Genomic DNA, 12,206 nt, shown 5'->3' with positions numbered 1-12,206 from the left:
CTTTGTAGAAGATGCTCTACTGTTTCTTGTACTTCAGTAGTTGATATTTTTCTTTAAAACAGAAGATTGAAGTTTATTATTGGTTAAAAAATTGGCTTTTCCTCTCTAGACCCTTACATGCAATTTTACTATGAGGATTAAAAATCCCAGAAAGGTTATATCTATGTGTGGCTATCATTTTATCAGCTTCCCACTGAAAACAGTAAGTTCTCTCAAGTTTCATTTGAAGTCTACATTTCTTAATAGGAAGTTTTTTTTTTTCTTTTATGGTTCTGATTATTGCTTCTGTTATTTTATATTATGTCACATACATACATGTGTATCATAAGACATATCTGTTATTCTCATCTTTTCATCCCAGTTTTCAGTGTTTCCATAGAATTTTTATGCTTTTATGATTTCACTGTTTTGATGCTATCGTGCTGCTAATTTTTTTTTGAGACATCCATTGTGATTTCTGTATGGCAAATATCTTTTTCGTCTCTACTATACTTTTGTTTATCTTGGTTAATCCTTTCTTTACTGACTTTTTAAGAGATAATTGTAGAGTCACTTTCAGTTTTCTGAAATACTAGATACTCCTTTTATGCTTTGCCCACTTTCCCCCAATGATAACATTTTGCAAAACTGTAGCATAAGATCATAACCAGGATACTGGCCCTGAAAGTCCACTGATCTTTTTCTAATTTCCAAGTTTTCCCTGTGCATGTGAATGCAGTTGTGTACTTCATCTACTGCCATCCCAGACAACATACTGAATGGTTCCCTCATCACAAAAACCCCTCTTTTCTTGCTCATTCATAACCATGTCCAGCTAACTTTTTCCATCCCTAACCTTCCTGTCCCTAAACTTTGGCACTTGTCCTCCATTTCTAAAATTTTGTTGTAACAAACATGTTTTATTAATATAATCACCTGGTATCCAACCTTCAAGGTTCACTTTTCCACTCTGGTTCCTTTCACTGGGAGCAGAATCCATGGTATTCATATAAATGGTTTGTTTAACCATCACCTGTTGAAGAACGCCTGGGCTGCTTCCAGTTTTTGGCTAGTACAAATAAAGCTAGTATGAACATTCTTTATGGAACATCAGTTTTCACTTTTGTGGGATAAATGCTGAAGAGTGCAACAGCTGGATCATACAGTGGTTGCATGTTCAGTAAGAAACTGCCAAACCATGCTGGAGAATGGCTACGCCATTCAATGTTTCCACTGGCAATTCATTACTGATTCTATTTCTCTGCATCTTCCAACACCCCTTGGTGTGATCATTATTTTTTTTTTATTAGCCATTTTGATAGGTATATTTTGATGTCTGTATGAATTGTAGTTTTAACTCACATCTCCCTGCTGATTAATGATGAACATCTTTGAGTGTGCTTATTTGCACCTGTACTTCTTATTCTTGAAAACTCTCTTCATGTCTTTTGCCTATTTCCAAAGGATCTAGTTTTGTTTAATATCCAGGGTTCTTTGATGATTTACAGAAATGCAACTGATTGCTGTATATTGGCCTTTTTATTTCACAACCTTGCCAAAGTCATGTGTTACTCTTATTAGTGTCTTGGTAGATTCCTAGGGCTTTCTACAAACACAATCACTTCATTCTTCTCACTGGCATTTTAGCTTTCAAGAACTTCAATTTTCTTATAACTCCATTGGCTTCTCTACCTGTTAAGCCTCGCTTTGGCACCCCAGAATCTTCCTTGGCACCAGGGCTGGGCAGATCCAGGGATCAGGTGGCTGCAGAAAGTCAAGTTCATGCAACGCCCTTCCCTTCTCTTCAGGGTCATCACCCATCATTTCCAACAGCCCTGGTGACCTCCAGTGATTTCAGACAGATGCTCTTCATGTTTTGTTTTATTTATATTTTTTCTGGAGTTTCTAATTGACTGCAGCCATGAAATTAAAAGATGCTTGCTCCTTGGAAGAAAAGCTATGACCAACCTAGACAGCATTTTAAAAAGCAGAGACATCTTTTGCTGACAAAAGGCCCATATAGTCAAAGCTCTGGTTTTTCCAGCAGTCATGTATGGATGTGCCAGTTGGACCATAAAGAAGGCTGAGCACTGAAGAATTGATACTTTTGAACTGTGGTGTTGGAGAAGACTCTTGAGAGTCCCTTGGACAGCAAAATCGAACCAGTCAATCCTAAAGGAAATCAATCCTGAATATTCATTGGAAGGACTGCTGCTGAAGCTATAGTTCCAATACTTTGGCCATCTGATACAAAGAGCCAACTTATTGGGAAAGGCCCTGATGCTGGGAAAGATAGAGGGCAGGAGGAGAAGAGGGTGACAGAGGATAAGATGGTTGGATGGCATCACCAACTCAATGGATGTGAGTTTGAGCAAACTGTGGGAGACAGTGAAGGACAAGGAAGCCTGGCATGCTGCAGTCCATGGAGTTGCAAAGAGTCAGACGTGACTTAGTGACTGAACAACAACTGTTTTCAGTGGGATAAATCAGTTCAGTTCAGTTCAGTTGCTCAGTCGTGTCCGACTCTTTGCGACCCCATGAATTGCAGCACTCCAGGCCTCCCTGTCCATCACCAACTCCCGGAGTCCAGCCAAACCCATGTCCATCGAGTCAGTGATGCCACCCAATCATCTCATCCTCTGTCGTCCCCTTCTCCTCCCGTCCCCAATCCTACCCAGCATCAGGGTCTTTTCCAATGAGTCAACCCTTCGCATGAGGTGGCCAAAGTATTGGAGCTTCAACATCAGACCTTCCAATGAACACCCAGGATTGATCTCTTTTAGGATGGATTGATTGGATCTCCTTGCAGTCCAAGGGACTCTCAAGAGTCTTCTCCAACACCACAGTTCAAAAGCATCAATTCTGTGGCGCTCAGCTTTCTTCACCGTCCAACTCTCACATCCATACATGACCACTGGAAAAACCATAGCCTTGACTAGACGGACCTTTGTTGGCAAAGTAATGTCTCTGCTTTTAAATATGCTATCTAGGTTGGCCATAACCTTCCTTCCCAGGAGTAAGCGTCTTTTAATTTCATGGCTGCAGTCACCATCAGCAGTGATTCTGGAGCCCAAAAAAATAAAGTCTGACACTGTTTCCACTGTTTCCCCATCTATTTCCCATAAAGTGATGGGACCAGATGCCATGATCTTAGTTTTCTGAATGTTGAGCTTTAAGCCAACTTTTTCACTCTCCTCTTTCACCTTCATCAAGAGGCTTTTTAGTTCTTCTTCACTTTCTGCCATAAGGGTGGTGTCATCTGCATATCTGAGGTTAGTGGGATAAATAGTCTGCCACAATTTACTCTGAGCTACAGAGTTCAAAGGAGAGGCACAAATGTGTGTGTGTGTTGGCTCAAAAGTGCTACTTCAGGTTTTACCTTATTGAATAATAAATTCTTCGAAGTTATGTTAAATTGCTTCAGTCATGCCTGACTCTTTGCAACCCTATGAACTATATAGCTTGCCAGGCTCCTCTCTCCATGGGATTATCCAGGCAAGAATACCAGAGTTGGTTGCTATTTCCTCCTCCAGGGGATCTTCTCGACCCAGGGATCAAACCCACGTCTCTTATGTTTCCTGTGTTGGCAGGTGGGCTCTTTACCACTAGCGCCACCTGGGAAGGTCTTTGATGGAGTCCATTTATTTTAAATGATACACATACAAGCACTTCTTATGACTGAAATATTTTACAGGTGTTAGTAGCTATTATTTCAAAATTAAATGGTGTAGCTTGAGTAAGTAATTACTAACCAGGCAAGGATTTTTGGTGGTGACTTTCTATGATATATTAATAGAATGAATTGAGCAGTATCCATTGAGACCACCCAAGTTATGTTGATTAGTAATATTTTCCATGCAGGTCAATTCAACAAATGTTTATTGACTATTTAGTGTATGACTTATTTCCAAGACTACTAATAACCCAACCATGAAATCAGAATCATCCATTTAATTCATCTTACAACAGGGGAATGCCATGAGCAGACTGCTGTCTCCTCTGTGAGTCCCGGCTCCTCCTCTTGCCTTGGACATCTACCTTTGACCATCTCAGATGAAATGTAGAGACCGTATCTCCACAATATTACTGATTCTGCAACCAAGGAAGTATGTTAAATAAGACAACTCACATAAACAGAAAGCAGCTTTAAAATAGACAGAAAAGAACTTTCCAGGTTTTATATTACTGAGTTCTCATTTCCAGGATTAAGAAAGTAGAAAGCAACAAAGATTCAGTTTCTCTTTGTATCACTAATTCTCATTTGTTCAGGATTCTCAAGGCTGAACAACATGTAAGTAACCAGTGTGGCCCTTTTTCTTCATATCTTTTGGGTCTGGATATCTGAGAAGACACAAAGGCCAAGTAGCAATTATTACACAGCATGGAAAAAATCCACAGTGATGAAATGCAAGTCCTCCTCCCCAAAAGAGACCCCTTCTCTAAAGGAAGAGTTCAGATTAACAAGTCAAGCATATCAGATTCAAATGTCAGCTCTCACATTTCTGAAATAAAGGAATTTGGGCAAATGTATCTTAAGCTGAGTCTTTGCCCATCTGTACAATGGGAACACAACAGTTACATCACGGCAACCTTAGTAACTTCTTCGTCAACACCAGTAATCACCAAGATCAACCTTGGCTAAATTTTCAAAATAATGAAAAAGCTCAACGTTCTCTTAGACTTACTTTCTACTGCTTTGGAGAGCTGCCAGATTTATTAGTGATTACTAAAAGAAGAAATGCCATACAAATCTTGGTGCAAATCACCTTTTGTCCAGCTTCAAGAAATTTCTCTGCTGCGGGTCAAATTTCTTTAAGGGAAAGACTAAGTCTACTCCTTGGTCAACCATCACAATCCCCCTGAATACATTCTGAGGTTTCCTACTTCTAAATGTTGAATTCAAGACAGGCTCAGTAACTGAATATAGTTTTGCCTTTAAAATGGTCTCTTTTATTGAATACAATGTATAGAAGTAATCAATATCAGAGAGAGAGAATTTCTCTAAACAGACTTCTCAAAGAAAAAGCATTCTTCAAGCTTGTGGTTGAACAGATGAGATTATTATACCTCAAAAGCCCAATAGTTAAATAACAGATTTCCACCTGAACACATAGATAAGCAACATTTTTTTTCCCATCTGTAATCTGAACAGTTCTATCTATACTATGTGGATAAGTTACCATGTTTTACAAAAACATAAAGGACCAAAATAATTGCTTTCTGTATAATGTTATTAAGTTTGGATACATGTGTTTCAAATTTATATAAAAATTTAAAACATAATTTAATCACTTATTTTCTAAATCAAAGTAAGGGTTGTACAGTAATCTCCCTGCCACTAGCTCTGTGTTAAACTTCGGTCTATGACAACGTGGGCAGAGCTTGTTTCACGTGCTCTGCCTTATTACACTCCAAAGATATGGCATCTTTCGCGAGTTGAAGGTTTTTGGTGACCCTGCATCAAGTCAGTCTATTGACACCATTTTTTCAACAGCATTTGCTCACTTCCTGTCTCTGTGTCAATTTTGGTAATTCTCACAATAATTCAGAACTTTTTCATTATTGTTATTTGTTACAGTGATCTATGATTAGTGACCTTTGATGTCACTATTGAAAAAGGTTACAACTTACTGAAGGTTCAGGTGATGGTTAGCACATCTTAACAAAGTATTTTTAATTAAGGTATATACATTTTGAGACACAATGCTATTGCACACTTGTAATTGCCCTACGTTACAGTGTGAACATCACTTTAATATGGACTGAGAAACCAAAACCTTCGTGCGACTCACTTTATTGCAATGTTGGCTTTACTATGGGGTCTGAAGCTTCCCTGGTGGCTCAGACGGTAAAAGCGTCTGCTTGCAATGTGGGAGACCCGGGGTTGATCCCTGGGTCAGGAAGGTACCCTAGAGAAGGAAATGGCAACCCACTCCAGGACTCTTGCTTGGAGAATCCCATGGGCAGAGGAGCCTGGCGGGCTACAGTCCACAGGGCTCACATTATGCCCCTTCGCGTCCCGTTGACCGTAATGTCATCACGCAGCCTCCCGACTGGAGGGAGGCTGCACCACCCCTTCTCCAGGTGGGGGACACAGCAGAGGGAACCAGGAGGTGCGGACACTCACTTGTCACTGTCACAAACTCTGTCTTTCAAAAGCACCTGACGTAGCTACTTCCCCAGAGACGCCCGGATCGCTCTTTCCACGTTGACTCCAGACGTCACAAAGTCTCCGTAAATGGTTTCCTGACCCAGATTCCGTACGAGTTCCCGAATCCCCTTGGCCTTTCACTTTGATAATCCCTTTAACAAAGGGATTGAACTTGAACTGACATCATTTTTTTTCTTTGTGAACTTCCTGTGGCTCTTCGCAATGAAATCTTCTGGGTATTTACAGACCCTTCAAAACCATTCAGGGAATTTGCTCAGGACTGAAATCAAGTTCACGCACCTTTGTTAAATACATTCTGCCGGCCTCTCTGTCTCTCTGAAAACCAGCCTACTTGCCCATCCTGCCCATACATCCCCTTCACTTCCCAGACCTCCTCAAGGGCAGGCCCAGAAACAGCACATCTCTTCCCACTAAGCCCTCCTGACAACGAGCGATATACAAACCAGAAGTCAAAACGCTTCAGAGTTGCCAGGTGCTCTGTATCAATCCTTTCACTGGGCTTGGTTCCTGCTACCTTGAAGCAACATTTATTTTTACCCTTTTCAGTTTGAGAATTATTCTCCTTGACAGAGAAGACAGGGGCAAAAAAGATACAGAGCCGTTCCGCTTTCTGGATGTCACTGGCTTCAAGCTACAGACCTATTTGTAACCGAATCTCTTTTTCCCTGAACATATCAAAAGTGCCTTTGATATTTCCTGGCATTATTCTTACAGTTTCATATCAGTCTTATCTAATTTTCTTTTGTCCAACTATCCATTAACTTACTTTTTTCCGTCTCTATTTGTTCTCATTATCAATTCATTTTCCATTGAAAATTGAAAAGAGTAATCCTGTAAAAATCCAGATGCTATTCCACCAGCCTCAGATTTAAACTCTCCCCGTGGTTTCCCAGGGCTCCTAGAATTTGATGCTATTCCTCTAAAAGTGCCTACAAGTCCTCTCCACCTCCATCTGAGACTATGTTTTCATGCGTTCAGCTCGTCACCCTGAGTGGCCTTCTTCCAGCCTCCCTGGTCTCCGTGTTCTGTCTCCCGCAGAGTCTGCACACCCTCTCCTTTCCAGGGGGACCGCTGCCTCCCCACTCCTCACCGGCTCAGACTCCCGGGAGAAGCTCCCAAGCCCTCCACTCTGCTTCTCTCTGACCTCATCATAGTTGCTATGTCAACCTTCTTCATGGCATCATGGGATTGTTTCTGTCTCTCTGGCTACACCAGAAACTTCTTAAGGGCAGTCACTGGAGCAAATAGCACACTGTAAACACTAAATAAACATTTTTTGAACAAGGAAATAATCAGAAACACATTTCTGAGTGCTTTCTAATTATCCTGATATATATAACTTCAAAGACCCTTCAATAAAAGAGGGTGTGTTAAGAAACTCTAAGAAGAATCCATAAAATATAAAGAGTCTTACATAAATTTGACCATTGAGTCAATTATTTTATGTGTAAATTATTTCAGGGAAATATATTGAAAAACATAACTTTCCACTTAATAAAAGCATAGATTTAGAAAAATGGTTAGTGTAATCACAAAAGACGAACTTGATTCTCTAGGATATTCTAGATGGACATCATACTATCAAAGAATAAGGGCTCTTTCCCTCCCCTTCCTAATGGGTTATCTGCTTATTCTTCTTATTGTAATAGAACTGTCAAGAAAATATTAACTAGTAGTAATAATAAAAATCCCCTTATAGTTTCCTTGAACATTCTCCTAATGCTTGGCTTTCTAATCAAGTACATTGCATTTGAATACAATGATATTTGTTGCTGCTTGAAATAGATAACCTTCTCTCAGTATCTCCCTAGTCTTAGGTTACATAGAGAATTTTTGTTTTAATTTGCAAAGTTATTACATTTTAATAAATACCTTTTGTACCTTTGCCAAAGAAATTATGTTTCTCCTCCTTCAGCATGGTAATTGTAGCCAACATTTGTTTATTTATCAGTCCAGTTCAGTTCGGTTGCTCAGCCGTGTCCAACTTTTTGCGACACGGTGGACTGCAGCACGCCAGGCTTCCCTGTCCAACACCAACTCCCGGAGCAAGCTCAAACTCACGTCCACTGAGTCAGTGACACCATCCAACCATCTCATCTTCTCATCATCAGTCTGTTGTCCCCTTCTACTCCCGCCTTCAATCTTTCCCAGCATCAGGGTCTTTTCTAAGATCCGTTCTTCTCATCAGGTGGCCAAGTATTAGAGTTTCAGCTTCAGCATGAGTCCTTCCAATGAATATTCAGGACTGATCTTTAGGATTGACTGGTTGGAATCCTTGCAGTCCACAGGACTCTTGAATCTTCTCCAACACCATAGATCAAAAACATCAATCTTTTGGCACTCAGTTTTCTTTATAGTCTAACTCTCACATCCATACAAGACTGGAAAAACAATACCTCTGACTAGATGGACCTTTATCAGCAAAGTAATGTCTCTGCTTTTTAATATGCTGCCTAGGTTGGTCATAGCTTTTCTTCCAAGGAGTAAGCATCTTTTAATTTCATGGCTGCAGTCACCATCTGCAGTGATTTTGGAGCCCCCCAAAAATAAAAGTCTGCCACTGCTTCCACTGTTTCCCCATCTATTTGCCATGAAGTGATGGGACCAGGTGCCATGATCTTAGTTGTTTGAATGGTGAGTTTTAAGTCACCTTTTTCACTGTCCTCTTTCACTTTCATCAAGAGGCTTTTTAGTTCATCTTCTTTTTCTGCCATAAGGGTAGTGTCATCTGCGTATCTAAGGTTATTGATATTTCTCCCAGCAATCTTGATTCCAGCTTGTGCTTTATCCAGCCTGGCATTTTGCATGATGTACTCTGCAGATAAGTTAAATAAGCAGGGTGACAATATACAGCCTTGACGTACTCCTTTCCCAGTTTGGAACCAGTCTGTTGTTCCTTGTCCAGTTCTAACTGTTGCTTCTTGACCTGGATACAGATTTGTCAGGAGGCAGGTCAGGTGGTCTGGTATTCCCATCTCTTTAAGAATTTCCTATAATTTGTTGTGATCCACACAAAGACTTTGGCACAGTCAATAAAGCAGAAGTAGATGTTTTTCTGGAATTCTTTGCTTTTTTGATGATCCAATGGATATTGGCAATTTGATCTCTGGTTCCTCTGCCTTTTCTAAATCCAGCTTGAACATCTGGAAGTTCACGATTCACGTACTATTGAAGCCTGGCTTGGAGAATTCTGAGCGTTACTTTGCTAACATGTGAGATGAGTGCAATTGTGCAGTGGTTTGAACATTCTTTGGCATTGCCTTTCTTTATTTAGCAGACCAAGTGCTAAATGCTTTATGTGTATCTCATTTAATTTCTCAACAGTAGCATGAGTTGAATACACTGTTTCATGTTCCTTTTCCAAACAAGGAAACATTTAAATAGATTCACTATCTGATGGGTTGTTGCTCAGTCACTAAGTTGTGTCTGACTCTGCAACCCCATAGACAGCAGCACACCAGGCTTCCTGTCCTTCACCATCTCCCAGAGTTTGCTCAAATTTATGTCCATTGAGTTGGTGACGCCATACAACCATCTCATATAGTGGATAGTAAAGCCTAAATATGATGTTAAATCTGAGCCCAGGACAGACGTGGATTCCATAGGAATGTGATCAATCATAGTATTTCTCTTATAACATTAAGTGAAAGTTGCTCAGTCGTGTCTGACTCTTTGCAACCCCATGGACTGTAGTGTGCCAGACTCCTCAGTCCATGGGATTTTCCAGGCAAGGATACTGGAGTGGGTAACCATTCCCTTTTGTGGGGGATCTTCCCAACCCAGGGATCAAATCCACGTCTCCCACACTGCAGGTGAATTCTTTACCATCTGAGGCACAAGGGTAGCCCATTAACTCTACCTCTATTCTTACGTGGGTTGAATTTGCTAGTGTTTCATTTAGGATTTCTGTATTTATCTTCTTAAAAAAATTTTCCCTACTTTCTGTCTTTTCTTATTCTTGCTGTAATTAACAGACTTGGTATCAGATTATACAATTTTTTTTTAAATACATTAGAAGCATTCCCATCACTGAGATGCTTTTTAACAGTTACAATTCATGGGATTTTTTTCCCCTTCCTTGGGGGTGAAAGAAACAAACAAAAACAAAGTGGATGGTCATTCCTTCCCTGATTTTGTCAAGGTTTTTCATAGTTACTTACCTACTTCTGCTTCCTCCCTTTTCCTGAGCTAATGTTAGAATTTATATTTCCCTCGTAACCATTCATTTTCCACGAGGCTATTTGTTCTTTACAAAGTTTTAAGTTGCATTCTATGTTTCAACTCTTACAATGAGATTTTTGAAAATATAGAAGTTGAAAGAGTAGTAAGATAAACACATATGTATTCATCAACTCAATTCACAAATGAACATTCTGCATTTTTCTTAACCCAATATAATTATGTTTTAAATAATTTACAGACAACCTATCACTTCATCAAGAAATACTTTAGCATGTATCTCCTAAAAAATGAGAATTTATTTCAATACAGGAATGGTTCACACCTAGTAAATTAACAGTAATTCCTAATATGTAATATGCAGTTTACATTCAAATTCTCTTTTAGGAACCAGTTATCTATTATAAGCATTTTTAAAAGTTGAATTATGTTTCAACCACTGTTTTGTACTGCATATAATTAGATATATCTATTTATCTCTTTCAGTCTAGTCAGGTCCACTCAACTCTCTCTTAATTTTCCTTCCTGACATATTTTTCTGAAGAAATAAGTCTTGTGTAATGTTCCATGTTCTGGATTTATCCAAAGATGTTCTTTGAGTTTTTTTTTTTTTCCTGGGCTTTCTGTCCACTGCAAATTAGATCTTAAAACTTGTTTAGATTTACTTAAGTGATGAGTGCATGTCATATGGCAACACACAAAGAGACCTATGGTGTCAGGTCACAAGACATGCCTGGATCTGTCCAGCAGAGGTAAGAGATGTGTGACCAGTCAAAAACCAGCCAACCAGACCAGTGGACACAACTGGGGAAGGACAGGGTGGGATGAATTGAGAGGGTCGCATGGAAACACATACATTACCATGTGCAAAATAGATGGCCAGTGGGAATTTGCTGTAGGATGCAGGGAGCTCAAATCCAGTGCTCTGTGATAACCTAGAGGTGTGGGATGGGATGGGAGGTGGGAAGGAGGTTCAAGAAGGGCGGGACATGTATATACCTAGGGCTGATTCATGTTGATATATGGCAGAAACCAACACAACATTGCAAAACAATTATCCTCCAATTAAAAATAACAGTGAAAAAACAACCAACCTCCAGACACGTGAGGGAAAGCCCCCAACCTTCCCACCCTCCGCCTGACCCGCGGACTCACCGCATGTGCTCTCTGGCCACTGGGAGTCCACTGACCGGAGCTGAACTCAGACGGGCTAAGGAAGCAAGTGGCCCTTGACAGCACCCGGTGGAGGGTGGAGGGTTAGGAATAGCAGACGCCTGATACCCCGCTGTGGGCCCTGTGTTCCTCCAGCCCTACGAGAGCCAAGCCCCTCAAACCCCTATATCATCCATCAGCTAAGAAAAATGAGACTTCAAATGAGATAGTTCTCTCTCGGTTCTGCAGCCGAAACTCTTCTACCCTTTTCCTTCCTAGGTGGACTGTGCAGCTCCTCACTTCCATTAACTTCCTTTGAGGCCACTTCCTTCCTAGGGGCCTGGTTTTCAAGGCTGCATTGGGTATAATGCTCATCTTTTCCCATCTGCATTCTATCTGCAGGAATCATAACACTTCAGAATCTGCTTGTCTATTCTCTCCCAGCTTCTGTGGTTGATAAGCACCTTCCCCAGCACCCACCTGCTTGTACAGGGGCTAGGTCATTTGCATAGTAGTCAGGCGTTAAGACTGGAGAAGGAAATGGCAACCCACTCCAGTATTCTGGCCTAGAAATCCCAAGGACAGAGGAGCCTGGTGGACTATACAGTTCACAGGGGTCACAAAAGAGTCAGACGTGACTCAGCGACTAAATAGCAACAACAAGATGTTAAGTCAACTTGAAAATTTTCAAGTTATAGTATTTCTAAAGACAAAAAAAAATAAC

At 40.5% G+C, this 12,206-nt stretch overlaps 2 long non-coding RNA genes across 2 annotated transcripts; one reads left to right on the top strand and one right to left on the bottom strand.

Annotated features, from left to right (window-relative positions):
• The first annotated feature begins 250 nt into the window (after positions 1 to 250).
• On the top strand, positions 251 to 7,232 carry LOC145534237 (uncharacterized). Its single transcript, XR_014074370.1, has 3 exons — positions 251 to 1,717; positions 1,829 to 2,093; positions 5,322 to 7,232. It is a non-coding gene; the product is annotated as an uncharacterized LOC145534237 (long non-coding RNA).
• Positions 4,290 to 7,254, bottom strand: LOC145534236 (uncharacterized). The gene is made up of 3 exons (XR_014074369.1): positions 6,918 to 7,254; positions 6,107 to 6,410; positions 4,290 to 4,320 (listed from the first exon to the last, which is right to left on the bottom strand). It is a non-coding gene; the product is annotated as an uncharacterized LOC145534236 (long non-coding RNA).
• Positions 7,255 to 12,206: the final 4,952 nt, after the last annotated feature.

The sequence above is a fragment of the Giraffa tippelskirchi genome, chromosome 14 (assembly GCF_054371585.1).
Source record: "Giraffa tippelskirchi isolate mGirTip1 chromosome 14, T2T-mGirTip1v1.2.pri, whole genome shotgun sequence".
In the NCBI taxonomy this organism is placed as follows: Eukaryota; Metazoa; Chordata; class Mammalia; order Artiodactyla; family Giraffidae; genus Giraffa; species Giraffa tippelskirchi.
Note: the sequence above shows the minus strand (reverse complement) of the source record. Positions and strands in the feature narration are given on the sequence as shown.